Source organism: Puma concolor, chromosome A1 (genome assembly GCF_028749965.1).
Source record: "Puma concolor isolate L17-30 chromosome A1, mPumCon1.1.hap2, whole genome shotgun sequence".
Lineage (NCBI taxonomy): Eukaryota > Metazoa > Chordata > Mammalia > Carnivora > Felidae > Puma > Puma concolor.
The window spans coordinates 203063577-203079702 of NC_141667.1; the positions used below are offsets into that span (position 1 = coordinate 203063577).

Here is a 16126-nt window from a genome sequence, read left to right on the forward strand (position 1 = left end):
TAACAGGCAACAGCTATTACTGCAGGGAAATTAGTGTCCAGGCCCGGTAAATGGCGTCTGGGCAATGCAACAGCATCTGTTACAGGCAGAAACACTAGTGTCTTATGTACACTGAAAAGTTTTCACTGCAAATCATGTGTCTGAATACCAAGAATATGTAATATTTGCATCCTTAAAAATCAAGAACTAATACATGTAGTGTTATAACATTCTTAGGAATATACCTGGTAGCATCAATTACAGTTACAAATATGCATACTCTTTTTTTTTTTTTTCAACGTTTATTTATTTTTGGGACAGAGAGAGACAGAGCATGAACAGGGGAGGGGCAGAGAGAGAGGGAGACACAGAATCGGAAACAGGCTCCAGGCTCTGAGCCATCAGCCCAGAGCCTGACGCGGGGCTCGAACTCACGGACCGCGAGACCGTGACCTGGCTGAAGTCGGACGCTTAACCGACTGCGCCACCCAGGCGCCCCACAAATATGCATACTCTTTAAGCCAACAATCCCACTCCAGGGAGTTTCTCTATCCATATACCAGAAAATAATTACAAGGAAGTTTACTGGAACATTTTAATGATATTTACAAAGAGTTTACCACAAAAAAATTGTTTTGTTCATAACCAAATAAGCACAGAAAAAAATTTAAAGATATATGTTACAGTATTAGCAAGAATTGTCTTTGAGTGATAAGAAATAGTATTTACTTCTCTCATGTTTTATTTCTGAACATGTTGTTTCTATGAACATATAATACATACACACACACATAAAGGACAAACTCATGGAGTATATAAACTCTACAAATGATGGAATATTTTTTAAAATTTGTATTATGGAGATGTTTAAACAAAAAATAGAGAGCACAGTATAATAAATACCTGTACACATCACTTAGATTTAACAGTTGCTGACATTATGTCACAATTATCTTATTTCATTGTTGTGTTGAAGTATATTAAAGATACCAAGACATTTCACTCCTAAATACTTCAGTATTCATCATTAAAACATAATATTTTCTAACATAACCAAAATATTGTTCTATATTCTTCTAACACAATGATTAATTTGTAGATTTCACCTAATAACCATTCCCTACTCAAATTTCCCTAATCATCTTTTTCTTTCAATTAAAAAAAATTGTGATAAAATACAAAAACATGAAATTCATCATCAAAGCATTTCTAAGTGTATAATTCAGTGATATCAGGTAAATTCATACTATAGTACAACCATCAACTACCATCCATCTCCAAAACTATTTTCATCTCAAAAAACTGAAAATCTATACAGATTATACAATGGCTTCCCATTCGCCCTTCTCCTCAGCCTCTGGCAACCATCATTCTACTTTCTGACTATGATTTTATTACACTATGTACCTCATATAAGTAGACACATACAGTATTTGTCTTTTTGTGATTGACTTATTTCCTAATGTCCTCAAGGGTCCTCCACGTCGTAGTGCGTCAGAATTTCCTTCTTCTAAAGCCTAAATAATATTCCATTGTATGCATACATCACAGTTTGCTTATCTATTTACCTACAGATACTTGACTTCCTTCCACACTTTAACTACAGTTGATACACCTGCTATAAATATCAAAGTGCAGATATCTCTGACACCCTGCTTTCAAATTTTGAGTATATACCACAAGTGGGATCACTTAATCATTCCGTAAATTTATTTTTAACTTTTTTGAGGAGCCACCCCAATGTTTTCCACAGTGGCTGTGTCATTTTAGGTTCTCATAAATAGTGCACAGGACTTCCAATTTCTCCAAATCCTTGACAACTCTTATTTTCTGTTTTTCATAGTACCGATCCTAATGGGTATGAAGACGTATCTCATTACAGTCTTCATTGTCATTTCTGTAGTATTTAGTGACATTGAACATCTTTTCATGTGCTTAGTGTGTATTTGCATATCTTCTTTAGAGAAATTTACGGTCACGTACTTTGTCCATTTTTTAATGCAGGTGTTTGGTTTTTTGTTGTTGAGTTTTAGGGGTTTCTGTATTTTCGGAATAGTAATATCAGATATACAATTTGCAAATATTCTGTCCCATTATTACTCTGCAAATATTCCCATTATTACTTTGCAAATACTCCCTCCCATTCTGTAGGTTGGCTTTTACTCTGTTGATATTATCTGTTTAAATTTTCATTAATCTGCTTTGTCTAATTATTATATTTATTTATTTGTGTGTGTGTGTGTGTGTGTGTGTGTGTGCGCCTTTGCCTTTGGTATCAGATCCAAGAAATCACTACTAAATCCAATGCTGTGAATCTTTTCCCCTATGTTTTCTTCTAAGACGTTTATAGTTTTAGGTGTTACAAAAAGAGCTTGGGATGCATTTTAAGTTAATTTTGGTATGTAACTTTAAGTAAGGATCCAGCCTTTTTCTTCTACACTGTGGATATCCAGCTTTCTCCAGTTGAAGAGACTGTCCTTTCTCCATTGAGTTGTCTTGGTACCCTTGTCAAAAATCATTTAGCCACATATGCAAGAGTTAATTTTGGGCTCAGTACCACTATGCTTTGATTACCATAGCTTTGTATTAACTTTAAAATAAAGTGTGAGCCCTCAGGCTTTCTTGCTTTTGTATTTACCGAAATTTCTCCATTTCATCAAGGTCATCCAATTTGTTGGCACCGTTTTTGAAAATAATCTCATATATATTTTTTTATTTTTGTAAAATAGATACTAATGCCTCCATTTTCATTACTGATTTTAGTAATTTAAGTGTTCTTTTTTTTGTCAATCTAGGTAACAATCTGTCAATTTTGTTGATATTTTTGAAGAACTAAGTTTTGGTTTTGTTGATTTTCTCTATTGTTTTCTCTATTTTAGTCTGCTGTAATTTTTTTAAATATTTTTTAGCGTTTATTCATTTTTGAGACAGAGAGAGACAGAGCATGAATGGGGGAGGGTCAGAGAGAGAGAGAGAGACAGAATCAAGGCTCCTGTTTCAAGGCTCCAGGCTCTGAGCTGTCAGCACAGAGCCCGACGCGGGGCTCAAACTCACAGACCGTGAGATCATGACCTGAGCTGAAGTCGGACACTTAACCAACTGAGCCACCCAGGAGCCCCTAGTCTGCTCTAATTTTTATTATTTCCTCCTTCTTATCTAGCTTTGTATTTAGTTTGTTCCTCTTCCTTTACGTCCACAAGTTACAAAGATAGTTTATTGATTTAAGACCTGTCTTTTTTATTTATTTTTTAAGTTTTATTTACGTATTTTGAGAGACAAAGCAAGTAGTGGAGGGGCGGAGAGAAGGAGAGAGAATCCCAAGCAGGCTCCGCAATGTCAGAATGAAGCCTGATGTGGGGCTCAAACCCAGGAACCATGAGATCATGACCTGAGTCGAAACCAAGAGTCAGATGCTTAACTGACTGAGCCACCCAGGCACCTTAAATTAAGACCTGTCTTCTTTTTTAATGTGAGCTTTTATAGCTATAAGTTTCCTCTTTGACATTGCATTTTCTGTGTCCCATAAGTTTTGGGATGCTGTGTTCTCATTTTAATTTGTCTCTATTTTCTAATTTCCCTTGTGATATCTTCTTGGACACACTGATTTTTTAAGAGTGTGTTGTGTAATTTCCTCAAATTTGTATATTTTAATAAAACCAACAAAACAAATGTCTGGTCTATTTCAAATATTATAATAGCATTGCTGTTTTATCAACATAAAATTTATTTCTCTTTCCTAAAACATAAGTTAACATGAAATTATAAAACTATATACCCTTTATATTTATTGTTGAATGTATTTTTTAAAATATTTGAGTGAACTGAGTGATGTGTCCTATGCCAAACGATATCCCATTCAAGTTATCTAAATTCTTCCTCCATTTCTCTAACAATTTGCCCTGGACCTAACACTGCTGAGGCTGTGCGGTTGTAGACAGTTCAGTGTATTAGATATTTACACTTTCAGTTGATGTGCTGTGATAAGACACGGTCTCTAGAGAGAATCCAACTCCCAGCAATTTGCAAAGCTCAATGAAAACTTTTCAGTTCATTAAATTTTTTTTCATAGAATAGAAAGCCAAATTATCAGTGATAATATCCATGAGTAATCAAATTTTAATAAACCAACCAAATAAACATCTGGTCTATTTCAAATATTGTAATAGTACTGCAGTTTTATTTCAACATAAAAATTCATTTCTCTTTTCTAAAAATATAAGATTACATGAAAACCTAAAAATATTTTAAAAGTTTTATTTTCTCTTTATCGTTTCCATAACTTGTCTTTTTCATTCTTGGAAATATGATATAGAAGCAGCTTAAAATGTCATATAGTCCACCTCTTTGTTTCCTAAATTATTCAAAACTATAAATACCAATTCAGCCAACAAGAATATATTGCTCTAGGTTAGTATACAGGAAAAAGAGATAGTAGAAAGCAAATTAGAAAGTGTACATATTTTGAGATGCCTGGGTGGCTCAGTCAGTTAAGCATCCGGCTCTTGATTTCAGCTCAGGTCATGATCTCACAGTGCGTAGGATCTAGCCCTGCTTCCAGCTCTGTGCTGACAGCACACAGTCTGCTTGGGATTCTTTCTCTCTCCCTCTCTCTCTGCCCCTCCCCCATTAATGCTCCTCTCCCCTGTCTCTCTCTCAAAATAAATAAACATTAAAAAAAAAGTGGACATATTTTGGAGAATACCTGAGGAAACTGTTGTTTTACCCACTTCACTTGATCTTAGCCAAAAGGCCAAGAAGCGATGTGTTTTACCCACTTCAATACTACCACAGTCTGACAACACGACTGATGTTACAGATGTGAAATGAACATTTAATTTCCTTCTACTCTGGACTGTACTTTTATGTTTTTCCTATGCAGGCCAAATGATTTTCATTCCAGTGTAAAACCCACTTAAAATAATAATGCATTATTAGAAAGTTTAAGAAAATTACAAAAGGCAAAGTTTTCATGTCACAGCTAAAATTTTATTCATTCTTTCTTTTCATTCATTTAATAAGCACTCATTGATTTAGCAATATGCTGACATTTCTAAGAAAACCACAATGATGGGACTCAGGTCTTGCCCTCCAGGAAAATACAGTATACTTTAACAGTACTTGGGTACATGAATGTATTCAAATGAGTAAGTTTACTAAATTATCAAAGGGGCTATTACAAAGGTTTGCATAGTACCCATCTGAAACCAGTAACAACAAGCAGTCAATTCTATCTGCGAGTAAGAATAGTTTTGCTGTTTTATGATAATGCATTTATTCAGTGCATGTGTGTGTGCTGAACATCTGTAACTCAAAGCATGCACAAACATAAATAAGCCATATGAAGACAGAATTCCCCAAGGGGGTACTACATGATATTTCACAACAAAGCTTTTTGGGTTCTGATAACACAGGCAAAAAAGTAGCTGTCAGTTTCCATATTGGTATTACTTTTTTAAACTTATGCTAAATTAAATGTCAGGGTAAATAGCCAAAGAAAAGATAAATAGATAGGCTTTTTAATCAAAATGGTAATAGAATTTTAATGCATTTCCCCATTGAGCTGTTTTATCCTTTCGTCTATGAAGCAGGATTCTTCTCTTGTATGCTACCTATGATCTCTTCCATCATGATTATTTTGCCTATTCCACTCAAATTGATATCTCTCTAATCCTTAATTTATCACATTGTCTCGATCTACTTAGTATCTTTTTTCCTTGTGATTTCTGCCTTAACTTGACATTTTCCAAAACCCAAGGGTAGAAATATGTTAAATTCAACACTTATAAATAATTCCATCAATACTGCAAACAAATGAGAACAGCAGTGGCTATACTTCTGTCAGAAAAAAAAAAAATTATTTTAGGTCAAAATCTGCCCCAAGAGACAAAGAACATTATATAATGATAAAAAGGTAAATTCACCAGGAAGATGAATTTATTTATAATTATAAATATATATGCACCCAACATCAGAGCGCCTAAATATATAAAGCAGACACTACCAGAAATGAAAAGAGAAACAGACACACAATAATAATAGGACACTTCAAGACACTACCCTCAATAATGCATAGAATATCCAGATACAAAGCCAATAAGGAGATAGAGAACTTGAACAACATTATAGGTCAAATGGACCTAACAGATATGCTCAGAGAACATTCTACCCAAATGGCAGGGGCATATACATTCCTTTCAACCACACATGGAACATTCTTCAGTACGGATCATTGTTAGGTTAAAAACAAAGTCTTAACAAATTTACAAAGATTGAAATCACAGCAGGAATCTTTTCCCAACTACCATTAAATGAAGCTAGAAATCAACAGCAGAAGAAAACATGAAAATTCAAAATATGTAAAAATTAAACCACACACTCTTGAAAAACCAACAGTACACACAAGGAATCACAAGACAAATTAGAAAAAAATCTTGAGACAAATGAAAACATTACATATCAAAATGTATGGGATGCAGTATAAGCAGTACTAAAAGGGAAGTTTACAGTGATAAATGTCCACATTAAAAAAAAACTCAAATAAACAACCTAACTTTACACCTGGAGAACTAAAAGAACAACAAACTAGCCTAAAGCTAATATAAGAAAATTTTACACAGAACAGACATAAAACAGATAACAGAAAAATAGAAAAATATCAAGCTTACAAAATAGATAAATTAAAAAATAGACAAATTTTTGGCCAAACTGGGAAAAAAGGGTGAAAATTCAAAAGATATTGGAAATAAAAGAGACATTACAACTGATGCCATAGAAATATAAAAGGATCACAAGAAACTGCTATGAACAACTGTATACCAACAAATTGGACAACTTAGTGGAAATGGATAAATTCCTAGAAACACACAACCTATCAAGACTGAATTGTGAAGAAATAAAAAAGAAAAATGTGCAGATCAATAATGAGTAAGGAGAATGAAACACTAGTTAAACCTCCCTACAAAGAAAAATCTCACTGCTGCATTCTACTAAACACATCAATGAAGATTTAATGCCAATCCTTCTCAAACTTGGCCAAAAAAATGAAGAGGAGTAAATATTATCACTCATTTTGTGAGGACAGATTTACCTTGATAGCAAATCCAGACAAAGACACTGGAAGGAAGGAAGGAAGGAAGGAAGGAAGGAAGGAAGGAAGGAAGGACGGACGACAAAATCCAACATCCCTTATAAGCATAGATGCAAAAATCCTCAACAAAATGTTAGCACACTGAATTCACTGACACTATTGTAAGGATCATACACCATGACCAAATAGGATTTATCTCTGGGATGTGAAGATGCTTCAAAAAATGCAAATTAACAAACATGCAAATGCAAATTAACGGAATGAAGGTTAAAAATCACATGATCGTTTCAAAAGATACAAAAAAAATATTTGAGAAAAATTCAATACTTTTATTATAAAATCTCTCAACAAACTAGGAATGTAAGAAAATTAAAACAAAATAATAAAGGCCATATATGAAAACTCTACAACTAACATCATACTCAATGTAGAAAACTTGAAGGCTTTTTCTCTAAAATCAAGAACAAAGCAAAGATACCCCTTCTCACTAATTCTGTATCACACAGTACTGGAAATCCTAGCTAGAGCAACTGGGCAAGAGAAATAAATAAATTATACCTAATTTGGAAAGAAGTCAAATTACCTCTGTTTGCAGATGACATGATTTTGTATATAGAAAACCCTAAAGACTTCAATAAAAAAAAGGGTTAGAATCAATAAATGAATTCAGTAAAGTTACGGGATTCCATATCAACATACAAAAATCAGTTACATTTCTATACATCAAAACCAACTATCTGAAAATTAGAAAATTAGGAAAATTTTTAAAAATTAAAAAAAAAATCTGGGGCACCTGAGTGGCTCAGTTGGTTGAGCATCCTGACTTTGGCTCAGGTCATGATCTCACAGTTGTGGGTTCAAGCCCCGCGTCAGGCTCTGTGCTGACAACTCAGAGCCTGGAGCCTGCTTTGGATTCTGTGTCTCCCTCTTTTTCTGTCCTTCACCTGCTCGCTCGCTCACTCTCTCAACAATAAAAAATAAAATCCTAAAAAAAAATTTTAATTAAGAAAAAATCCTACCTGCAATAGCACTGAAAAGAAAAAGATACTTCAGTGTAAATATAATTATGAATGTAAAAGATTTGTAAATTGAAAATTATAAAACATTGCTGAAAGAAATTAAAGAAGGCACAAATAAATAGAGAATGCCCCAAGTTCATGGACTGTTCCAGAGACAGGCATATTCTGTCAATTCTTCTTTGACAAGAGTGTCAAGAACGCATAAGAGAGAAAGGAAAGTCTCTTCAACAAATGGTGCCGGAAAACTGGATACTCATACGTAAAAGAATGAAATCGGTGTCTTATACCATCCACAAAAAATCAACTCAAAATGGACTAAAGACTTTTTTTTTTAATGTTTATTTTTGACAGAGAGACAGAGAGGCAGAGTGTGAGTGAGCAGGGAAGGGGCACAGAAAGAGGGAGCTACAGAATCCGAAGCAGGCTCCAGGCACTGAGATGTCAGCACAGAGCCCAATGTGGGGCTGGAACTCATGAGCCAAGAGATCATGACCTGAGCCCATGTCGGATGCTCAACTGACTGAGCCACCCAGGCACCCTAAAATGGATTATAGACTTAAACATTAAACCTGTAAGTATAAAACTTCTATAAGAAAACATAGCAAAAGCTTTATGGCATTAGTCTTGTTGGCAATGATTTCTTGGATGTGACACTAAAAGAATAGACATTAGAAGCAAAAATAGACAAATGAAACTATATGAAAGCAAAAAGCTTCTACAAAGAAAAGAAAACCACAAACACAAGGAAAGGACAACCTATGGAATGGAAGAAAATATTTGCAAACCATATATCTCATATGGGGTTAATGTTCAAAACACATAAAGAAGACCTCAAGTCAATAGCAAAAACAAACAAAAAACAGAAGAAAACCCCCAAAACAACAAAAACCAGCCAAACGTCCTGATTAAAAAATGAGCAAAGAATCTTAATAGACATTCCTCTGCAGAAGATATGCAAATGGCCAACAAGTATATAAAAAGAAGCTCAATATTACTAGTCATCAGAGAAATGGCAATCAACAACATAATGAGATGTCATTCTACATTTCTTAGGCCAGCTATTATCAAAAATAAAAAAATAACAAGTGTTGGTGAGGATGTGGAGAAATTTGTAACCATGTATGTTGCTGGTGGATTATAAAACGGTATAGCCACCATGGGAAACAGTATGGTGCTTCCTGAAAAAAATTAAAAATAGAACTATCATTTGCTCTAGCAATCCTATTTTTGGGTATGTATCCAAAAGAATTGAATTCAACTCCCGCACTCCCATGGTCACTGCAGCATTATTCACAATAGCCAAGGTATGAAAACAACCCAAATATCCACTGTTAAAATCAAAACAAACTTGAAAACTCTATGAGCAGAGAAAACCAATTTAGTCATACAAAGTATAATTTAACTTACTTTACAAAACTAGCTTGACCTGGGTCATTTCTTATTTATGCCTCTGGAAATCATGGGCAAAACTTACACTGTCTCCCAAGGTTAATATAAGGTAATTACTGACCAACTTACCTATCATTTTGGGAAATTACAATATTATAACCAATCTCTGTAAAGAATAAACATTTAATGCCTTCTCACTATATAAGCTGCTTTATAACAACATACCCCTGAGTTTTATTCCATGTTTTGGCTTGAGTACTCTCAATTCACAAACTATCTTTTTGGTGTGTGCGCAATAAGCTTCAACAAATTCCATTTTGGTGATTCACTGGTTTTGTGCTGTTTCTGAACTTTTGATACCATGGAAGAATTGATGGATAAAGAAAATGTGGCATTTACATGCAAAATATTATTCAGGCTTACACAAAAAAGAAATCCCACCATTTACAGCAACATGTATGAACCTATGGGCCATAATGCTAAGTGGAATAAGCTAGTCACAGGAAGGCAAATCAGGAATGATTCCATTTGTATCAAGTATTAAAATAGCCAAACTCTGAAACAAACAAATGGTGGTTTCTAGGGGCTGGAAGAAGGATTATGGGAAGTTGCTGTTCAAAGGCTATAAAGTTTCACTATTCAAGATAAGTTCTAGAAATATACTGCACAATGTTATGCCTATAGTTAACAATACTGCACTGTACACTTTAAAATTTGTTGAGAGGTAGACCTCATATTAAGTTTTCTTACTCCGATAAAAACACTTAATTTTTCAAAATTAAGAGAAATAACACCTACTTTAAGATAACACAGGACCCCTCGCTGCTGCCGTGAGGAGGAGGTGGTTCCTAGGAGAGGAAAAACAGGGAGAGCCAGAGCGCTGGGAGTGAGGGGAGGAGCCAAACCGGCCAGCTGTCACTTTGTCGCCAAACCTCCAAAAGCAGGAACCAGGCTAGCGGCACGCGGTGCTCCTCCCTGCGCCGCAGGGCAGGCTGGGAGGGTTGCGCGCGCAGCCAGCGCCTGGGAGGAGGCGGGGCCGAGTCTCACGCGCTGCAGTGTGGCTCAGGGAAGCTGCCGCCCTTTTCACCTTCCCTTCTTGTCCCCTCCCTGCTGCACTTCTCTCAACCCCCATGAAGAACAGCACCACGTAGGCACCGCCATCAGGGTCGCTAAAAAGGAGCTCTGCTCCAGCCACACTGGAATAAAGACCTCAGAAAAAGAACAGTAAAAAGCAAGTGAACATACTGATGAAATACAAATGAAAAAGATTTAATGAACAAGCCAGTAAGGAGATTTTGAGAGTAAAACAAAAATATAAAAAAACCTCTGACAATCTTCTTTTCTTTTTTCTTTTCTTTTCTTTTCCTTTCTTTTCTTTTCTTTTTCCCCAGAAGAGGCTGGAATTAAGCACCATAATCCCACATTTGGGGGGAATCGCATTTGTCAACATCCACAAGCTGGATGTTGTCTGCCTGCTTGGGGAGGCACTTTTATACAAGAGTAGAAGTGACAGAATTTAGAGATATTAAATCAGGTTACAGAATAGATTTTTGTTTTGATGAAAACCCTTACTTCCAAAATAAAGTTCTCTCCAAAGAATTTCATATGAATGAAAGTAGTAATCCATGTTCAAAGTCCGCTGAAATCAAATGGAAATCTGGAAAGGATCTGACCAAAATTTTCTTTTTTTTCAACGTTTATTTTATTTTTGGGACAGAGAGAGACAGAGCATGAACGGGGGAGGGGCAGAGAGAGAGGGAGACACAGAATCGGAAACAGGCTCCAGGCTCCGAGCCATCAGCCCAGAGCCTGACGCGGGGCTTGAACTCACGGACCGCGAGATCATGACCTGGCTGAAGTCGGACGCTTAACCGACTGCGCCACCCAGGTGCCCCTGACCAAAATTTTCAAGTCAAACACAAAATAAAGCCAGCAGGAAGAGACAGCATGAGGAACCAGAGCCTTTCTTACCCTGGTTTACTGACCATTCTGATGCAGGTGCAAATGAGTTAGGAGAGGTCATCAAAGAGTTACTTGGCCAAATCCATTACTATATAGTTTCTGACATGAATGATGAGAGAAATGAGTCACAATTGTTTTTGTTTCTTTCATTCCTTCTTCCTCTTGTGCCTTGTGACTCTATTTTTGAGGTCTCCTTTCTTTCCATTTTATCATGGTTCTCTACTTATTTAGGGGTGGGGTATACCTTGAGCAGAATAGAGTGGGAATAGAATCTCTACCCCTTCCTGTTCCAAATTCGTTTTTATCTCTTCCTGTCTCAATTAAAAACTATGGAATTTACACCACCCTGCTCTATGGGAAAAAAGAAATCCCTCTGCTTCCTTATTTCTGCTGGAATCTGGAGGATACGAGGCTCCTGTACAGTAGTGCATAGAACTCTGTTTTTCTCTTTCCTCTGTGTATTGGGCCCAGAAATCACACTGCCTCTCTATGTGAAAATGGACAGTTATCATTTACCAACGTGTATTTGTCTTCTTTCCCTTGGTTACAAAAAGAAAGAAAGAAAAGAAAGAAAGAAAGAAAGAAAGAAAGAAAGAAAGAAAGAAAGAAAGAAAGAAAGAAAGAAAGAAAGAAAGAAAGAAAGAAAAAAAAAACTTAAGAACTGGGGTTACAGAAGGTCAGCAAACAGTGGGTTTGAGATATTTGGGTGGTTTAAGTGGGCATTTTTAAAACATGGTTTCTTCTTTGGCATGTTAAATTATGATGTTTGACATCCTTGCAGTTTAAAATGACAATTTTGAAATCAAATTCTCTCTTAATGATGACATGAACCTTGCCACCCAATTGACAAATCAGTAGAATCTGTAGAATCTTATTTGAAATAGACATACTCTACCGTAATTTTGTTCCTATTTATTTTTAATTTTTTTTTTTTTTTTTGTTTCACTAGATAGGAAAGATGATGCTCAGTTTTAAACGTTAGAAGTGTACCAGGTCTTTGTTACAATAAAACTACCAAAATGTACACAAAGAATTTGATGCTTTCCTCTCAGAACAGATATACTTAATATGTCTTTGCAAATTTGACTTGTATAACATATTGTCAAACTTTGTTACCCTAACTCTGTAGTTTTTGATTCCCAATTTGCAGGATGACCTCAGAGCTATGTGGATGCAGTAAGGGATTTGAATCAATGGATTAATGTCTTCTCAGCTTGAGAACATCATGGGTAAAATTTGCCACCAGTTTCTAAAACTTACCACATTAGTTAGGATACCAGATCCATCAAAGTTCAGTTCTGAATGTAGTGTATCCATCCTTGATTTGTATCTTGAATTGGCTTTAAAATTTTTTATTTATTTATTTAGAGAGAAAGAGAGAGAGACAGGGACAGAGACAGAGCATGTTGGGGGAGGTGGAGAGGGAGACAGAGTCCAAAGCAAGCTTCAGACTGTGAGCTGTCAGCACAGAGCCTGATGCGGAGCTCAAACCCACAAACAGTGAGATCATGACCTAAGTCAAAGTCAGACACTTAACCAACTGAGTCACCCAGGTGCCCCATCAAATTGGCTTTTTTTTAAATGGGCCTTTATTTACCTGGTAATAGTGCCACCTTTACCATCAGACAGATCTGGTGATTTAATTCCAAGTTACACAGGGACACTGCTGGTATGTCTTCACTTTCACTCTGAAATGTGGCCAAGACAGACACTCAGAGGAAGAAGTCTGTGTTGACTATAAGAAACTCAAGTTATAAGTATTTTTGTCTCGAAGTACCAGCTATTTAGCATATATTTCTCAAATGAGACTCATCTGTGTGAATTTGGATGCAATGACAGACTCTGTCTGCTAAGGGCTATTGTGCATAGAATAACATTTTGAGAAATTTAGCTTAAGCTAAGCATAAGCTTTTTAATGCTATAAAATATATTAGCCAAAATTAAATGCCACTTAACTTTTTCAGAGGTGAATTAATGGACACCTTGCTCAAATTCAAAGCTTTTTGACATATAAAACTTTACTAGATGGACTATTCCATCAATAGGTACAATGTAACCAAAACCTGTCTAGACAGGTGGTATGTAGTAGTTTCTGCACTGGTTTCTGTTTAATAAATGCATCACTCTATACTGGTCAGGAATCTTGCATCAATAAAGAAACATTTATATGTATATAACATCTATGTATGTCAGAAAAGAAAAGAAAAGGAAAAGAAAAGAGAAAAGAAAAAAAGAACTTGTCTCACTAATAGCAAGAAAATAGAGGCCAGGCTTAAGTGTTTCACCCCCAGAAGAGAAGTGATCACAACCAATCATAATAATGACTGACAAGGTTTAAGTAATAGCCAAGAGGATGTAGCATGAAAAGGATAATGAATGCAGTTCACAACCATATGCTATGGAACACAACCTCCTCAGGAAAAAGACAGGTGGGCAGCCAACAAGTTACTATTCAATTTGTGCTAACAGAAGAAATCAAGGATGGGAGCTCAGGTGGCTGAAAACATTTAGTCCTTTTAAGAGTCATGACCCCTTGCCAAGATTCAAGTGTTAAGCCAGTTATCAGACATTGAAACCATTGCTGGAAGAGATAGTTATGCAGGAGAAAGGACTGTGCAAAACCTTATCTATTACACACAAAATGGATACACTAGTCCTTCACTAAAGAATCCCTTAGTCATTTCCTCTGGTAACTGTGGACTGGGGAGTAGATTGCCAAACAGGTTGAGGTATGTTAGAAATAGGGTCTGTGTTGACACTAGCACCTGGAGACCTAAAGCATTATCATGTCATTGTGCCCCTTCTCTATTATATATGGAGTATATTTGGTAAATATGTGGGGAGGGGAGGTAATAAATAGATCCTGGCCAAGGGGCTGGCTACAGACCTTATCTTGAGGATATGGTTGCCATTTTATCACTACGTTTCTTAAGTCCGAAGAATTATCTTGGAAGGAAATTTTAGGGCAAGTCTTCAGAAACTACTCTTTCATGGATAAGAAAGTAATTCAAAAATTTTATGTTGCATCCCATGTGGCTTAGAAAACACAATTGTTACCCTCAATAATTTACAAGGGGCAAGGATAGTGGTCCTTTGATTCACCAGTCTGACTGGTGCTGGATGGGTACTGGATGATGTCTGTATACTACTGCAAGTTCAACCTAACTGTAGTCCAAACCTCAAATACCTTTGCTAAAATTTGATACAGCCTCAGTCATAGGATGTGTGGCTGATCTGAAAAATTTACTCTTTTCTCTCCCTCTAAGAAAATATAAATAAAACCAGTTCACATCCACATGGAATAAATGAAACTTGCAGTTTTGTTCCAGTGCTCTGTTAGCTCTTCCATCTTAGCCATCAGTTAGTCAGAAGAGATATGAACTATCTGCATAGTCCATAAACATCAATGAAACACTAATAATGAGTGAAGTGCTATATGTGTAATGCATTACAATGAGTGGTAGAGTAAACAAGTCAGACACATGTGCAGGAAGCCTACACGCCCATGATCCCCACCATTGTGGCACCAGTGTCCTTTCTTCATCTTGTGTCTATGGGGCTCTCTTACGATTAGACAAAAAAGGGTAAGAAATCCTTATTTGGTTTATTGATGGTTTGTCTCAGTATGAGGGTGCAAGTCAAAATCAATAACAATTGAATTATACTACTATAATGGTTAGCCTTGAAAAGTAGTGACAAAGGAAAATCTTCTCAGTGGGCATAACTTCAGACTGTGAACATGGTCATCCACTCTACATGGACAGAGTAGTGGCCTCAGGAGAGAATAAAAATAGAGTCACAGACAATAGAAAATGTCAGAGAAGTTATTCAGGATCCTGGATCGATAAAGTATTGCAATATTGAGAAAAAAAAAGAGGTCTTATACATAGGCAAATGATGTAAAAGTGTGTCACATATTATGTTCAACCAGAATGTGTCCACCTCTGAAAAAGGACCAATCCACTAAAAAGCCAAAATGACCCAGCAAAGGGACTTTTGAAAGCCTTTGTAATTGGCAACTGCCAGCCTGGCATAGCAGGCACATGAAGGAAGTTGCCATGGTGGCAGCCATGAAGGCAATGCCAGCATCCAACAGCATTGGCTCATGCTTTCGTATTACCACTGCTAGTCTCACTATAGCTAAGCCAGTGTTCAATTTGCTAGGAAGAGAAACAGTTGCAGGCTATGGCATCATCTCCTGAGGAAACCAACAGCAGCTTGATGATAAATGACCACTGGTTTGTTCTCAAAGTTTATGTATGTATCTGGATATATACATATATATACACATACATATACATACATATATATATATATATATATACACACACACATATATACATACATATATATACATATACATATATACATATATATACACACATATATATGTATATACATATATATACATATATATATGCACAGCCTCAGTGTATCCAAAGATTTATTTGACCTATTGGCATCAGATAATACTTCAATTGCACAGAGGACCTACTTTACAGAAAAAAGATATGCAGGAATGGGCTCACGACCATGAATTCACTGATCTTGTACTGCCAGGCTTAATAGCTATTCCAAAGAAGGGACCTTTTCATTCCATGAAACACACAACCTTATCATCATTTTAACTAAGAATGGCTATCACCAGGTCACACAAAGAAGTTTGAGTAATCCCAAATATAATCCAATT

The 16126-nt window shown here is 36.0% G+C and overlaps 1 pseudogene; it reads left to right on the plus strand.

The window, feature by feature from the left end:
* The first annotated feature begins 50 nt into the window (after positions 1–50).
* On the plus strand, positions 51–15638 carry LOC112860797 (protein SET-like; annotated as a pseudogene).
* Positions 15639–16126: the final 488 nt, after the last annotated feature.